Source organism: Scyliorhinus torazame, chromosome 15 (genome assembly GCF_047496885.1).
Source record: "Scyliorhinus torazame isolate Kashiwa2021f chromosome 15, sScyTor2.1, whole genome shotgun sequence".
Lineage (NCBI taxonomy): Eukaryota > Metazoa > Chordata > Chondrichthyes > Carcharhiniformes > Scyliorhinidae > Scyliorhinus > Scyliorhinus torazame.
Window position 1 is genome coordinate 57,676,449 of NC_092721.1, and position 15,101 is coordinate 57,691,549.

Consider the following 15,101-nt stretch of genomic DNA (forward strand, 5'->3'; position numbering starts at 1 on the left):
CTCCGCCACCGCCGATCGGCCCTCCCACCACCTTCTGCAGCTCGCCTCCATCACCCGCGACAAGTCTCGGCCTCGCAACCTTGCGACCGCTACAACGACCGTACGGATCAACGGGCACGAAACGACCTGCCTCTTCGATTCCAGGAGTACGGAGAGTTTCATACACCCAGCTATGGTAAGGCGCTGCTCCCTCACGGTTCTCCCCATGATCCAGAAAATCTCCCTGGCCTCCGGATCCCATTCTGTACAAATCCGGGGGTACTGCGCGTGACCCTCTCGGTACAGGGCGTAGAATACAGTAACTTCAGACTTTACGTCCTCCCCCATCTCTGCGCTGCCTGTTACTGGGTCTCGACTTCCAGTGCCACCTCCAGAGCCTCACCCTAAAGTTCAGCATACCCCTGCCCCCCCCTCACCGTCAGTGGCCTCACGACCCTGAAGATGGATCCACCCTCGCTCTTCGTGATTCTCACCCCGGACTGTAAGCCTGTCGCCACGAGGAGCAGACGGTACAGTGCCCAGGACAGGACCTTTATCAGGTCAGAGGTCCAACAACCTCTGCGGGAGGTGGTCATTGAGGCCAGTAATAGCCGCTGGAGAGCTCAACTGGTGGTCGTTAAAACTGGGGAGAAGCACCGGATGGTCGTCGACTACAGTCAGATGATCAACCGGTACACGCAGCTCAATGCGTACCCCCTTCCCCACATATCTGACATGGTCAACCAGATTGCGCAGTATCGAGTCTTCTCCATCGTTGACTTGAAATCCGCGTACCACCAGCTTCCCATCCGCTCGATGGACCACCAATACACTGCATTCGAAGCAGATGGCCACCTCTACCATTTCCTTAGGATTCCCTTTGGCGTCACCAATGGGGTCTCGGTCTTCCAGCGAGCGATGGGCCGAATGGTTAACCAATACGGGCTGCGGGCCACGTTCCCGTATCTGGATAACGTCACCATCTGCGGCCACAACCAGCAGGACCATGACGCGAATTGCCAGAAATTCCTCCACACCGCTAAACTCATTAACCTTACCTAGGAGAAATGCGTTTTCCGCACAACCGGCCGAGCCATTCTTGGCTACGTTGTGGAAAATGGAGTCCGAGGGCCCGACCCCGACCGCATGCGCCCCCTCCTGGAACTCCCCCTCCCTCACTGTCCCAAGGCTCTGAAGCGATGCCTGGGATTCTTCTCATATTATGCCCAGTGGGTCCCTAATTATGCGGACAAGGCCCGCCCACTCATCAAGTCCATTATTTTCCCCCTGACGACTGAGGCCCGCCGTGCCGTCAACCACATCAAGGCGGACATTGCCAAAGCCACAATGCACGCAGTCGATGAGTCCCTCCCATTTCAGATGGAGAGCGACGCATCGGACGTGGCTCTGGCCGCCACCCTCAACCAGTCGGGCAGACCCGTGGCTTGCTTCTCCAGTACCCTCCATGCGTCTGAAATTCGGCACTCCTCTGTCGAAAAGGAAGCTGTGGTAAACCCCTGTTGCACCTGTATTAGGTGATGTAAGGTAGGACCTGTACTACAGGTTCGCCGGTAGTCCCTGCCTGCTGGCTCCGCCCAGTTGGCGGAGTATAAATATGCGTGTCCTCCATTCAGCAGCCATTTTGCCAGCTTGGAGAAATAAAGCCTCAGTTGTATCCAACTCTAGTCTTTGTTCAATTGACCGTGCCTCAATTTATTGCTGTAAGAGTTTCTAAAAGATGGACCTCCGAATCAAACCAGATCGCCTGCAGCTGGATCCGCAATCAAGCGATGCCAAAAAGGACTTTAATCACTGATTATCATAGCATAGATTATCATAGAATTTACAGTGCAGAAGGAGGGCATTCGGCCCTTCGAGTCTGCACCGGCTCTTGGAAAGAGCACCCTATCCAAGGTCAACACCTCCACCCTGTCCCCATAAACCAGTAACCCCACCCAATACTAAGGGCAATTTTGGCCACTAAGGACAATTTATCATGTCCAATCCATCTAACCTGCACATCTTTGGACTGTGGGAGGAAACCGGAGCACCCGGAGGAAACCCACGCACACACGGGGAGGACGTGCAGACTCCGCACAGACAGTGACCCAAGCTGGAATCGAACCTGGGACCCTGGAGCTGTGAAGCAATTGTGCTATCCACAATGCTACCGTGCTGCCCCTGGCTAGCTTACTTCGAGGCGTACATCAACTCAGTGACCACCCCTGTTCCGGAGGCTCAGAATATACAGATCCAGATCCTGTACTCAAGGTTTCTGCTGATTCAGGACGCCCCGAACTACGCCGACGCCATGGCGCTTCTCAAAGAAAACTACGCACAGAAGACGAACACGCTGTTCGCCAGGCATGTACCCGCCACTCGCTCTCAACTCCCTCGTGAATCCATAGAAGACTTCTGGCGGGTCCTAATCCCACTCGTCCAGGACTGTGACAGTCAGGCCGTTACGGCCACCGAACATTCCAACCTTCTTATGCGGGACACATTCGTAATGGGGATTGGGTCGGACCACATACGCCAAAGAAGCAAACGAGTCAGGGTGATCTACAATGTACGCTATGGCTGCCAGTTCTGCTACCTGCGAGCCTAAGTGTCCTGGCAATTTCAACGAAATCTCTTCTAGGGCGCCTCCCTGTGCATCCTCTACATAAATACCACAACCGGTAATTCTTTTTGCATTTAAAACTGTGGAGGAGCCATCCATATAGATTCTAAGGGGTGCGCACGTGTCTGTGGGCTGGGGTCTCTGGGGTGTAGTACCTGCTTTCCTGGGAGCTGACTTAGGTATAAAGGGTCCTGTATTATGATTTGTGTTGATGATCTCACACTCATGTGGGGAACCTGCATATTATAAGTTATCGGCAAGGAAAGTGCGGGTCTTGGTTCTTTAACTGTGATGTCCCGTCCCTGTAAACGAAGGGTCCAACGGGCTGCGCAGATTTGGCTGACTGAGCCATCTTTAAGTCGACCATCTAGTAATAGCTGTGTTGGGGTGTGTTCAGTGAAAATGGTGATGGGGTTGAGTCCTGTGATGTAGGCGAAGTACTGTACTGCCCAAAAAACTGCGAGCAGGTACCTTTCGCAGGCAGAAAATCCTTGCTCGGCAGGATCTAACACGCGTGAGGCGTATGTCATGGGGCCTAATCGGTCATGGCGTTCGTGGAGGAGCACGGCCGAAAGAGTTCGGTCGGTGCTTGCAACTTCAATTGCGTATGGGGAAAGTGGATCTGGGACCTGTAACGCGGGGGGGGTGGTGCTGTGCTGAGGGTTCTTTTTAATGCATCCACGGCATCCGTGTGCTGTGGAAGCCATTCCCAAGGTGCTTGTTTCTTGAGAAGGTCGGATAGGGGCGCTACTTTGTGGAAAAACCATCAATGTGGTTTCGGCAGTAGCCAACCAGTCCTAGAAATGACCGGAGGGCTGTTACGTTATGGGGAAGGGGCAATTTGACGATCGAGTCAATTCTCTTTTGCTCGATCTCGCGTTTACCATGTGTGATTACTGTACCCAAGTAAATCACTTTTTCCTGCAAAATCTGTGCCTTCTTGGGGTTCACTTTACATCCAAACTGTTGTAGGAGTCCTAAAGGTTCATCGAGAAGCAAAATGTGCTCTCCCTTTGTGTCCGTCTGTAGTAGCAGATCATCTACATATTGGACCAGACAATCGGGTCGGGAAAACTTTGCTAATCCATTTGCCAGCTGTCGGTGGAAAATGGAGGGGGAGTTGTGGAAGCCTTGCGGAAGGCATGTCCATGTAAATTGCTGTCCCTGGAATGTGAATGCAAATTTATATTGGCACGCTTTATCCAATGGAATGGACCAAAAGCCGTTGCTAATGTCCAAAACCGGAAATTGTTTTGACTGTAGTCCCTGTTTGAGCATGGTCTCGGGACTCGTGGCTACGGTGTTACTTGTTCAGTTCCCGGTAATCAATGGTCAGTCGCCATGATCCATCGGATTTCCTGACAGGCCAAATTGGTGCGTTATTCGTGGAGGCTACTGATCGGAGTGCGCCTTGATCAAGCAGACTCTGTATTACTTTGGAGATCTCTTCCTCTGCTTCTTGGGGAAAAACGTACTGCTTTTGGGGTCTGGGGTCGGGACCTGTAATGTTCACTAAGCCAGCTATCTTGCCACTGTAGTGCTTGTGCTGTGCAAATGCTGCTTTGTGTTGCTGCAGGACTGCCCTAACTTCTTTATTCTGACTAATGGCTCGGGGGTCGAACTAGAATTCTCCTACTGTGCTAATTCTGTTTTCATAGTCTCCACTGTGAGCGTGGCAGGGGCTCATGCTGCTTTTGCCATTCTCCATACACATTTATTTACCGGATCAAATGAGAGGTTGTGGGAGCTCATGAAGTCAATCCCTAAGATGTGTTTGGCTGTCTGGGGTAGATCGACCAGAACTACGGGGTGTTTTGTTTTAATGTTCCCTATCTCGATTGCTACAGGGGCTGTGATGTGTCCCTGCTGTAAATGCCCTGTAAAACCGTTGAGTGTAATGGTGTCGGTGGTGGGCCACGTGGCTCGCTGAAACATTGTGGAGGAATTAAGCATGGTGCGGACCCTCCTGTGTCCCAGAGGAATTCTATGGGGTGTCCCCGGACTGTGCCTGCCACTACCGGTCCACCGGACATGTCCCAAAGGGTGTCGCAGACCCAAGTTGGGGAGCACGAATACCGTCAGTCAGTGCTGTTCATATCTACATTCTCAGAACGGGCGCTAACACTGTGGATTGGCTTTGCCCTATTCTTATTTAGGGTGCCTGGCTGTTGGTTTCTCTGCTGCTTCTGGAGCGCATTGCACTCACGTGCGTAGTGTCCTAATTGTCCACAATTGTAACACTCCTGGGATTTGGGTTGCTGTGGGCTGTTTCTGCCCTCATTTACCCATGCGGGGTTCTGGTGCGTCCTAACCGTTCGGGGGAGGAGGAGCAGTCTCTGTCAGGGAGAGAACCTGAGAACATCGAAGACCCTCAGAAGGTAAGAAGGTAAGTAAGTGATTTTTACTCATTTTTACTTTTATACCTTTTTCAAATTGTCTCTGTCGGGGGAAACTGAAGCGACATCACAGAAAAGCTGTGACCTGAGTGGCTGGTTGGGAATCTACACTAAATTTAAAAAATTAAGCATTGGTAACTAATTAAACATAATTACTAAATTATAATTTAGAGGGGTATCTAAGCCAGAGATCGGAGAGTACTATATTTAGCTTTCGCATTTATATTAGAAATCTAGTGCTCGGAAACAGATAGTTAACAGTAACTTAAAAAAATGTAAAAAAATATTTAACATTTTTTTAAACTTTTAATTTTAATTAATTGACGCAATGTCAGTTAGAGGGGTGCCGTGCTCTGACTGTGAGATGTGGCAGGTCCGGGAGGCTTCCAGCGTCCCGGATGGCTTCATCTGCAGAAAGTGCACCCAACTGGAGCTCCTCACAGACCGCATGGTTCGGTTGGAGCAGCAATTGGATGCACTTAGGAGCATGCAGGTGGCAGAAAGCGTCATAGATCGCAGTTATATAAATGTGGTCACACCCAAGGTGCAGACAGAGAAATGGGTGACCACCAGAAAGGGCAGGCAGTCAGTGCAGGAATCCCCTGTGGTTGTCCCCCTCTCGAACAGGTATACCCCTTTGGATACTGTCGGGGGGGATAGCCTATCAGGGGAAAACAGCAGCAGCCAGAGCAGTGGCACCACGGCTGGCTCTGATGTTCAGAAGGGAGGGTCAAAGCGCAGAAGAGCAATAGTAATAGGGGACTCTATAGTCAGGGGCACAGATAGGCGCTTCTGTGGATGTGAAAGAGACTCCAGGATGGTATGTTGCCTCCCTGGTGCCAGGGTCCAGGATGTCTCCGAACGGGTAGAGGGCATCCTGAAGGGGGAGGGCAAACAGGCTGAGGTCGTTGTACATATTGGTACTAACGGCATAGGCAGGAAGGGGCATGAGGTCCTGCAGCAGGAGTTCAGGGAGCTAGGCAGAAAGTTAAAAGACAGGACCTCTAGGGTTGTAATCTCGGGATTACACCCAATGCCACGTGTCAGTGAGGCTAGAAATAGGAAGATAGAGCAGCTAAACACGTGGCTAAACAGCTGGTGTAGGAGGGAGGGTTTCCATTATCTGGACCACTGGGAGCTCTTCCGGGGCAGGTGTGACCTATATAAGAAGGACGGGTTGCATCTAAACCGGAGAGGCACAAATATCCTGGCTGCGAGGTTTGCTAGTGTCACACGGGAGGGTTTAAACTAGTATGGCAGGGGGGTGGGCACGGGAGCAATAGGTCAGAAGGTGAGAGCATTGAGGGAGAACTAGGGAATAGGGACAGTGTGGCTCTGAGGCAGAGCAGACAGGGAGAAGTTGCTGAACACAGCGGACAGCGGGTCTGGTGGCCTGAAGTGCATATGTTTTAATGCAAGAAGTATTACGGGTAAGGCAGATGAACTTAGAGCTTGGATTAGTACTTGGAACTATGATGTTGTTGCCATTACAGAGAGTTGCGCTACTGGTTAGGGAGGATATCACAGCTGTACTACGGGAGGACACCTCAGAGGGCAGTGAGACTATATGGGTAGAGATCAGGAATAAGAAGGGTGCAGTCACAATGTTGGGGGTTTACTACAGGCCTCCCAACAGCCAGCGGGAGATACAGGAGCAGATAGGTCGACTGATCTTGGAAAAAGAGTAAAAACAACAGGGTTGTGGTGATGGGAGACTTCTACTTCCACAGGGATCAGTGCTGGGACCTTTGCTGTTTGTAGTATATATAAATGATTTGGAGGAAAATGTAACTGGTCTGATTAGTAAGTTTGCAGACGACACAAAGGTTGGTGGAATTGCGGATAGCGATGAGGACTGTCAGAGGATACAGCAGGATTTAGATTGTTTGGAGACTTGGGCGGCGAGATGGCAGATGGAGTTTAATCCGGACAAATGTGAGGTAATGCATTTTGGAAGGTCTAATGCAGGTAGGGAATATACAGTGAATGGTAGGACCCTCAAGAGTATTGAAAGTCAAAGAGATCTAGGGAGTACAGGTCCACAGGTCACTGAAAGGGGCAACACAGTTGGAGAAGGTAGTCAAGAAAGCATACGGCATGCTTGCTTTCATTGGCCGGGGCATTGAGTATAAGAATTGGCAAGTCATGTTGCAGCTGTATAGAACCTTAGTTCGGCCACACTTGGAATATAGTGTTCAATCCTGGTCGCCACACTACCAGAAGGATGTGGAGGCTTTAGAGAGGGTGTAGAAGAGATTTACCAGAATGTTGCCTGGTATGGAGGGCATTAGCTATGAGGAGCAGTTGAATAAACTCGGTTTGTTCTCACTGGAACGACGGAGGTTGAGGGGCGACCTGATAGAGGTCTACAAAATTATGAGGGGCATAGACAGAGTGGATAGTCAGAGGCTTTTCCCCGGGGTAGAGGGGTCAATTACTAGGGGGCATAGGTTTAAGGTGAGAGGGGCAAGGTTTAGAGTAGATGTACGAGGCAAGTTTTTTACGCAGAGGGTAGTGGGTGCCTGGAACTCGCTATCGGAGGAGGTGGTGGAAGCAGGGACGATAGTGACATTTAAGGGGCATCTTGACAAATACATGAATAGGATGGGAATAGAGGGATACGGACCCAGGAAGTGTAGAATATTGTAGTTTAGTCGGGCAGCATGGTCGGCACAGGCTTGGAGGGCCGAAGGGCCTGTTCCTGTGCTGTACATTTCTTTGTTCTTTGTTACTGGATGCATGTCTGCCTGTTCTTCCTCGTTTTTAACAAATGCGGTTTTGCCTTGACGGACTGTTCCCAAGTGCGGGACAATCTCTTCAAAACCCATTTCTCGTTGTGGGCCTCGTCTGAGGGGTTGGAATTTGCGCAAGCTCTCTGTCCTTCCTCTGTCACATGAGAGACGAGGATGCGGGTCCATTTGGCCATATTATCTGGGGACAAATGGGCGCGGGCTAACTCTCCAACTACCTCTGTAAAATGAATCCACAAGCATCCAGCAAATGCTGTGGGGTGCTCGGTCTTCTATTGCCTACACTTGTTTAGGCCTTCTACGGGGTCGCCTTTGTTATAGCCGATTGCATCTAGGATCGCTGTATGCATTTCTTGGAGTGTGCCTCCTCCTACATTCTGTGGGTCGGGAAGGGCTGCCACGACTGAAGGGTCGAGGCTTAAAACTGTGAGCTTCACTTGCTCCTTCTCATCCAGGCCGTACATGGTCGCTTGTTGTTTTACTCTTGCAAAGTAATGGTGGGGGTTTGATGCGGGTAGGAACGGTGTAATCTTATCGCATGCATCTCGTAATTGAGTGACTGTTAATGGGGTGGTGTATAGAAAATCTGGGTCTCCTTCTGTTGTGTCCCTGCGCTGTGTGGTTACGGGGTTCATAAGGGTGTGTTCTGCCTGTGCAGTCGGGGTTGGGGGTGCTTTTCTCTTTTGTGGCTTGTCCTGTCTACATGTGCCATGTACATACCTGTGGGCAGTCTCATTTAACTCCTGCCAATCAGGGCCATTTTCCTGGTCTAACTGGGGTCCAAATGTGCTCTGAAACCCATTCTGAACGGAAAGCAGAGATTACAATTCTGCAATTTGCTTCAGGCACTTTGCGTGATCTACCGAGCTCTGCCTTTGTTCTGTCGTGGAAGTGTGGATTGCTCATAGGGCATCTTTTAAGTCATAGCACTGTTTCAGCAACTGTTCAACTTGTTGTTCGGTTTCCTGTCTTACGAAGACTGCGCGTTGCATGTCTTGGTAGGCCTTAACATATTGGGTCTGAAAACTACTCAAATGGGCGAGACAAGACTGGTGTGCCAGCTTGGCATCAGCCAACTCCTTGTCCCTCGCCGCAAACTGCTCTCTCAATTCCCTGTTCTCCCTCTCAAATTCGCTCACATCTCCTTCACTATTTCTGTCTCTCTCCTCAATCTCTCTACGGAGCGTCCTAACAACCTCCTCTGTGCCTCGCAATTGTGCCAAGCAGGACTCGATTGCCATCGGCTTGTGAGCTTTCCCAAAGCTCTTCTTATGGATCTCTGTCAGGTTCTCCACCAAGTATACCCTATACTCCCGGGACCTGTTTCGTCATTGGCGCAGAATTCACTCCAAATTCACATCCTTTCCCTTTGAGATATTTTCTGACCTCTTCTTCCCAAACGGAACACTGTCCTACTCTACTGGTTGCTGCGACCTCGAATTACTGGGGGTTCATAAGGCGTTCCATTGCCTTCATTGCCATTCTCTCTATCTAGGATTTCTACCAAATTTGGAACAGGGGGTGATAAAGTGGTGATGTAAACACGGGTACGGCTTACGCTAATTTCCAGCCTACAAAAGTCCCGACAGTTTTACGCAACAAAATCTCTCAGGTTTACCTTATATACCTGTTATTACGCATGCAGTTCTGAATCTTGAAACTTTTGGTTTTTCTGTTTCCAATTGGATTCCAATTGAAATTTGGGTTCTCTCGGAGTGACTAGGCCACTTCTAGGTCGAGTCCTGTCAGATGTCGCCAGTAAATGTTGCTCTCTTTGGTTGGCTCTGAATATGGCGGTCAATATGGTCGCCTTCCTTAATCCTAATTATGTTTGCTCTAGAGTCGCCAGGTACCTTTCGATACCGCCGCAAAGTTCAAACCCGAATACCGATCAAAGAGCCGATACACCAGTTAGTTCAAAGTCAATACTGTTTATTTACACACACAGTAATATCTACTCATGCACGAAACGCTACAGACTAAACTATCACGACTGCTAAAGCCTATACTTAGCTTCCGGCGCCCACTCAGTCAGAGGATCAAAGGCCGTTCTTCGGTTCTGAGGCTGCTGGGGTCGAAGTGGTGAAGGTGAAACAGCTAAGGTCGTCCGTCTGGTAGTGAGCATTGACCTTGGACTTACTTGCTTCTGGTGTAGCTGGTGGACGGGTCTCTCCGCTTTGAGAGCCGAGTCCAAGAGAGTGATTCTCTCTCGGGGCCTTCTTCTTATACCCGAAGGGGCTTCGCGCGCTTTTGGGCGGGCCTTGAACTTGGCCCCAATTAATTGGGCCGTATCTTGATCACTCGTATTGATCTTGACCAATAAAGTGCCCTGATGGCTGGGTGTATCCTAGGTGGCCGTTGGCCTGCTTTGTTTTCTGCTTTCAGTTTGGGGAACTGGCGCCGCGAGGTCTGGGGCCAGATCGGTTACTTAAGTATCTCCCTTTGTTCCCGGAGATGGGCCATCCATAAGCTAATGGGCCTACAGTTTCGGTCTAGTCTGGGAGCTGCGGCTCAAATATGCAGACAGGCTATTGCTTTCTTAACTTTGCTTTCTTAACATTGTCCATTTTTCCTTGCAACCTTTGCAAATGTCCATTTTGTATTCCGAAAATGACCATCCCAGATGGCTACAGCACCACTAGCACTGGGAGAGATCATGGACAGCATTAGGTCCATGCATGCGGGGAAGGCGCCAGGACCAGACGGGTTCCCAGCAGACTTCTACAAAACATTTGCGACAGCACTGGCCCTGCACCTGCGGGAGATGTTCACAGACTCGCATGCTAGTATAGCTGGTTTAGCACAGTGGGCTAAGTAGCCGGCTTGCAATGCCGAACAATGCCAGCAGCGCAGGTTCAATTACCGTACCGGCCTCCCCGAACAGGCGCCGGAATGTGGCGACTAGGGGCTTTTCACAGTAACTTCATTGAAGCCTACTTGTGACAATAGCAATTATTATTAGGGGCACACTGCCATCTACGCTAGCACAGGCCTCAATCTCACTGATACCCAAGAAAGATAAAGACCCAACATTCTGTGGGTCATACAGACCCATCTCACTGCTGAACGCAGATGCCAAAATACTGGCCAAAATCCTATCCAAAAGGCTAGAAGACTGTGTACCAGAGGTGGCAGCAGAGGACCAGACGGGATTTGTCAAATGTAGGCAGCTAACCTCGAACATATGGCGTCTGTTGAATGTGATAATGACCCCATCTGGGGAGAGAATACCAGAGGTGATCGTCTCCCGAGACGCAGAAAAGGCCTTCAACAGGGTTGAATGGAAATGCCTCATAGAGGTACTGGAGCGGTTTTGGCTTGGAACAGGGTTCACCTCCTGGGTAAAACTCCCATACAACGTTCCCATGGCGAGCATACGGACCAACAACACCAACTCCCGATATTTCCAGCTGCTCATGGGGCACCAGACAAGGATGCCCACTGTCCCAGCTGCTGTTCGCTCTAGCGATCAAGCCATTAGCAATTGCTCCCTGAGCAGCAAAAAGCTGGAGGGGGATCCGAAGGGGCGGCAGGGAGCACAGAGTCTCACTCTATGCAGATGACCTGCTCCTCTACATTTTGGACCCACGAAGCAGCATGGACAGAATCATCGCCCTCCTGAAAGAGTTTGGCTCCTTCTCGGGCTACAAACTCAACATGAGCAAAAGCGAGATCTCCCCGGTACACCTACAAGGAGGGGAGGCAGCACTAATGGGACTGCCATTCAAACAAGCCCGACCAAATTCAGCTACCTGGGGATCCAAATAGCCCATGACTAGAAAGGGATCCACAAATGGAACCTCACCAGTCTGACAGAGGAAGTGAAAAAGGACCTGCAAAGATGGGACACATTCCCACTCTCCCTCACGGGGAGAGTTCAGACGATCAAAATTAACGTACTGCCCAGCACTGCTCTTCCTACTTAGACCTATCCTGATCTACATCCCCAAGGCCTTTTTCAAAGCACGAGACAAACTAATCATGGCGTTCGTATGGTGGGGGGAGGGGAAACATGCTAGGATCCCAAAGAAGGTCCTACAAAAAACAAAATCCCTCCCAAACCTACAATTATACCACTCGACGGCGACGGCCAAGCGAATAAGGGAATGGATCAAGGAGCCAGAAGCCGAGTGGGTGCGTGTGGAGGAGCCTCCCCTACAAGGGGACCTCCCTCCAGGCCCTCACCATGGCGGTACTCCCATCCCCACCCAAAAAATACTCCAGCAGCCCGGTGGTGATAGCCACCCTCCAGTCCTGGAACCGATTATGGCAGAAATTTGGCCTGACCAAAATGTCGGACAAAGCCCCCATCTGCAACATCCATAGGTTCACACCAGCGTTGACTGACGCCACCTTTAAAAAATGGGGACAGGACGGAGGGACACTGACAGTCAGGGACCTATATACGGGCGGCAGGATCGCAACAATGGACGAAATTCCAGCTAGCCAGGGGGAACGAGCTAAGGTACCTGCAACTCAAAAACTTCCTCCGAAAGGAGACAAGGACGTATTTCCAAGATGGCACCGGAGCGAGGCGACTCTCTGCGAGCTCTCCCCAACAGATCCACTTTTTACTTAACTTATAGTCGTTCTAATCTTTTAAAAATTAGTTCTAAAACTAACATTATTACTAACCTCTCTTTTATCTTCTCTTGCAGGCTTGAACATCCTCCGAGGCCCTTGGAGACCTTTTGACCCGACCCGACCTGACCTCCGCGACCTGGATGAAGATCAGGCCAAACCGGAAGTGAAGCCTCGACCTCGATTTGGAGCCGACCCGGACCTCGGAGCTCCCAACCCGTCCTAACTACCGACGCCAGCCCCCGGATCGCCTTGCCCAGTCCCCGGAGCTCCCGACCCGATCCCCAACGGCAAGATCCGGCCCAACACGACCCCGAGAGACCCGGCCAGCGACCCAACCCGGAGAGGCCTGGCCCAACAACCCAACCTACCTGGTGATGGAAGAAAGAAAAATCCACGTGGAGGCCCGACCAGGCCTACTTCAAGATCCGACCCCAGGGGCACCCAGGGAGGGAACAGACCATGGGACCCAGCCCATGGGACAGCAGGAAGCCTCTGCTCATGACCCAGTACCCCCAAAACGGCGGAGACCCCGCGCGAGGACCCAAACGCGCTGCAAGGTATTCCCGCGCCCGCAGAACGCCGGGACCCATCCAGATCGCAAACATGCCCCCCTAGCAACCCCTCTACCTCAACCAGTGCCCAGGACCCTGCCAGATGCGACCCCAGATACGTAAACAGTGCCCTGGTCCCCGCCAGGGCCCTGGACCCCGCCAGACGCAACCACCTACCTTCCACAAGAGCTGACATCTCCTATCGGATCCCAGGATCATCCAGCAACAGCCGCCGACTGAGGAAGCGAGGGAAACGCGGCGGTCTGCAGGTTAGACTGAAGCAACGCGGTTTCAAGACCCCTCTCCCCAGCATACTCCTGGCAAACGTCCAAGCGATCGAAAACAAGCTGGATGAACTTAACGCCAGACTTACCTCTCAGAGGGAAGTAAGAGACTGCTGTGTGCTCTGTTTCACAGAGACATGGTTCCCCCCTGCCTCACTGGACTGTGCCATTCAACCTGAAGGCTTCGCAATTCACCGGGCGGACCGCATGGCATCAACAGGCAAAGCGAAGGGTGGAGGTGTGTGCCTCCTCATCAACTCCTCCTGGTGCTTGGATGTGGCGACCCTGGTGACCTACTGCTCCCCAGAACTGGAATACCTGACCGTGAAGTGCCGCCCATATTATCTTCCACGTGAGTTCACTTCAGTCATTATTACAGCGGTATACATCCCACCCCAGGCAGAAGTGAGGAAGGCGCTGGACGAACTGTACACAGTTATAAACACCTACGAAACAGAACACCCGGAGGCCTTGTTTATCGTGGCCGGAGACTTCAACAAGGCCAATCTCAAGAGTGTACTGCCAAAATTCCACCAGCACATCTCCTGTCCCACCAGGGGCGACAACACTCTTGACCACTGCTACTCAAAAATCAAGGGCACCTACCGTTCCATCCCCCGACCGCACTTTGGGAAATCAGACCATAAGACGGTGCTCCTTCTCCCGGCATACAAGCAGAAACTCAAGCGGGAGAATCCAGCTAAGAAGGTTGTGCAGTGCTGGTCCGAGGAGACCGAAGAGCCCTTACGTGACTGCTTAGAGACAGTGGACTGGTCCATATTTAAGAACACAGCGACCAACTTAAATGAGTATGCCACCACCGTCACAGACTTCATCAGCAAATGTTTGGCGACTGCATGCCAAAGAAAGCAGTACGTGCATTCCCCAACCGGAAACCATGGCTCTATCGCGAGATTGACTCCCTACTGAAGGACAGATCTGAGGCTTTCAAGACAGACGACCCTGACCTATACAAGAAATCCAGGTACGACCTCCGCAAAGCCATCCGAGATGCCAAGAGAGAATATCAAACCAAGTTAGAGTCACAGACAGACTCTCGGCGGTTGTGGCAAGGACTAAACAACGTAACGGGCTACAAAGCGAAGCCGAACAGTATCTCTGGCAGCAGCGCACCCCTCCCCGATGAACACAATGCATTCTATGCTTGGTTCGAGCAGGTAACCAACAATCCGCTGTCGAGTGCCCCAGCAGCCCATAATTCACCCATGCCCACCATCACAGCTTCTGAAGTCAGATTGGCCTTCCTGAAAGTGAACCCTCGGAAGGCGACAGGCCCGGATGGGATCCCTGGTCGTGCACTCGGAGCCTACGCGGACCAGCTGGCAGAGGTATTTTCGGACATCTTTAACCTGTCCCTACTCCACTCCGAGGTCCCCACCTGCTTCAAGAAGACCACCATCATACCGGTACCAAAGAAGAACCAAGCAACGTGCCTCAATGACTACCATCCAGTGGCCCTGAATTCAGCCGTAATGAAGTGCTTCGAGAGGTTGTTCATGAAGCGCATCACCTCAATACTCCCAGAACGCCTTGATCCACTGCAATTCGCATACCGCTGCAACCGGTCCACATAAGACGCCATTTCCCAGCCCTACACTCATCCCTAAAGCATCTTGAAAACAAGGACTCCTACATCAGACTCCTATTTATTGACTACAGCTCCGCCTTCAACACCATAATCCCAGCCAAGCTCATACCAAAGCTCCAAAACCTAGTACTTGGCTCCCCACTCTGCAACTGGATCCTCGATTTTCTGACCAACAGACCACTATCAGTAAGAATGAACAACAACACCTCCTCCACAATAGTCCTCAACACTGGGGCCCCGCAAGGCTGCGTACTTAGCCCCCTACTCTACACCCTATACACACGACTGTGTGGCAAAACTTGGTTCCAACTCCATCTACAAGTTT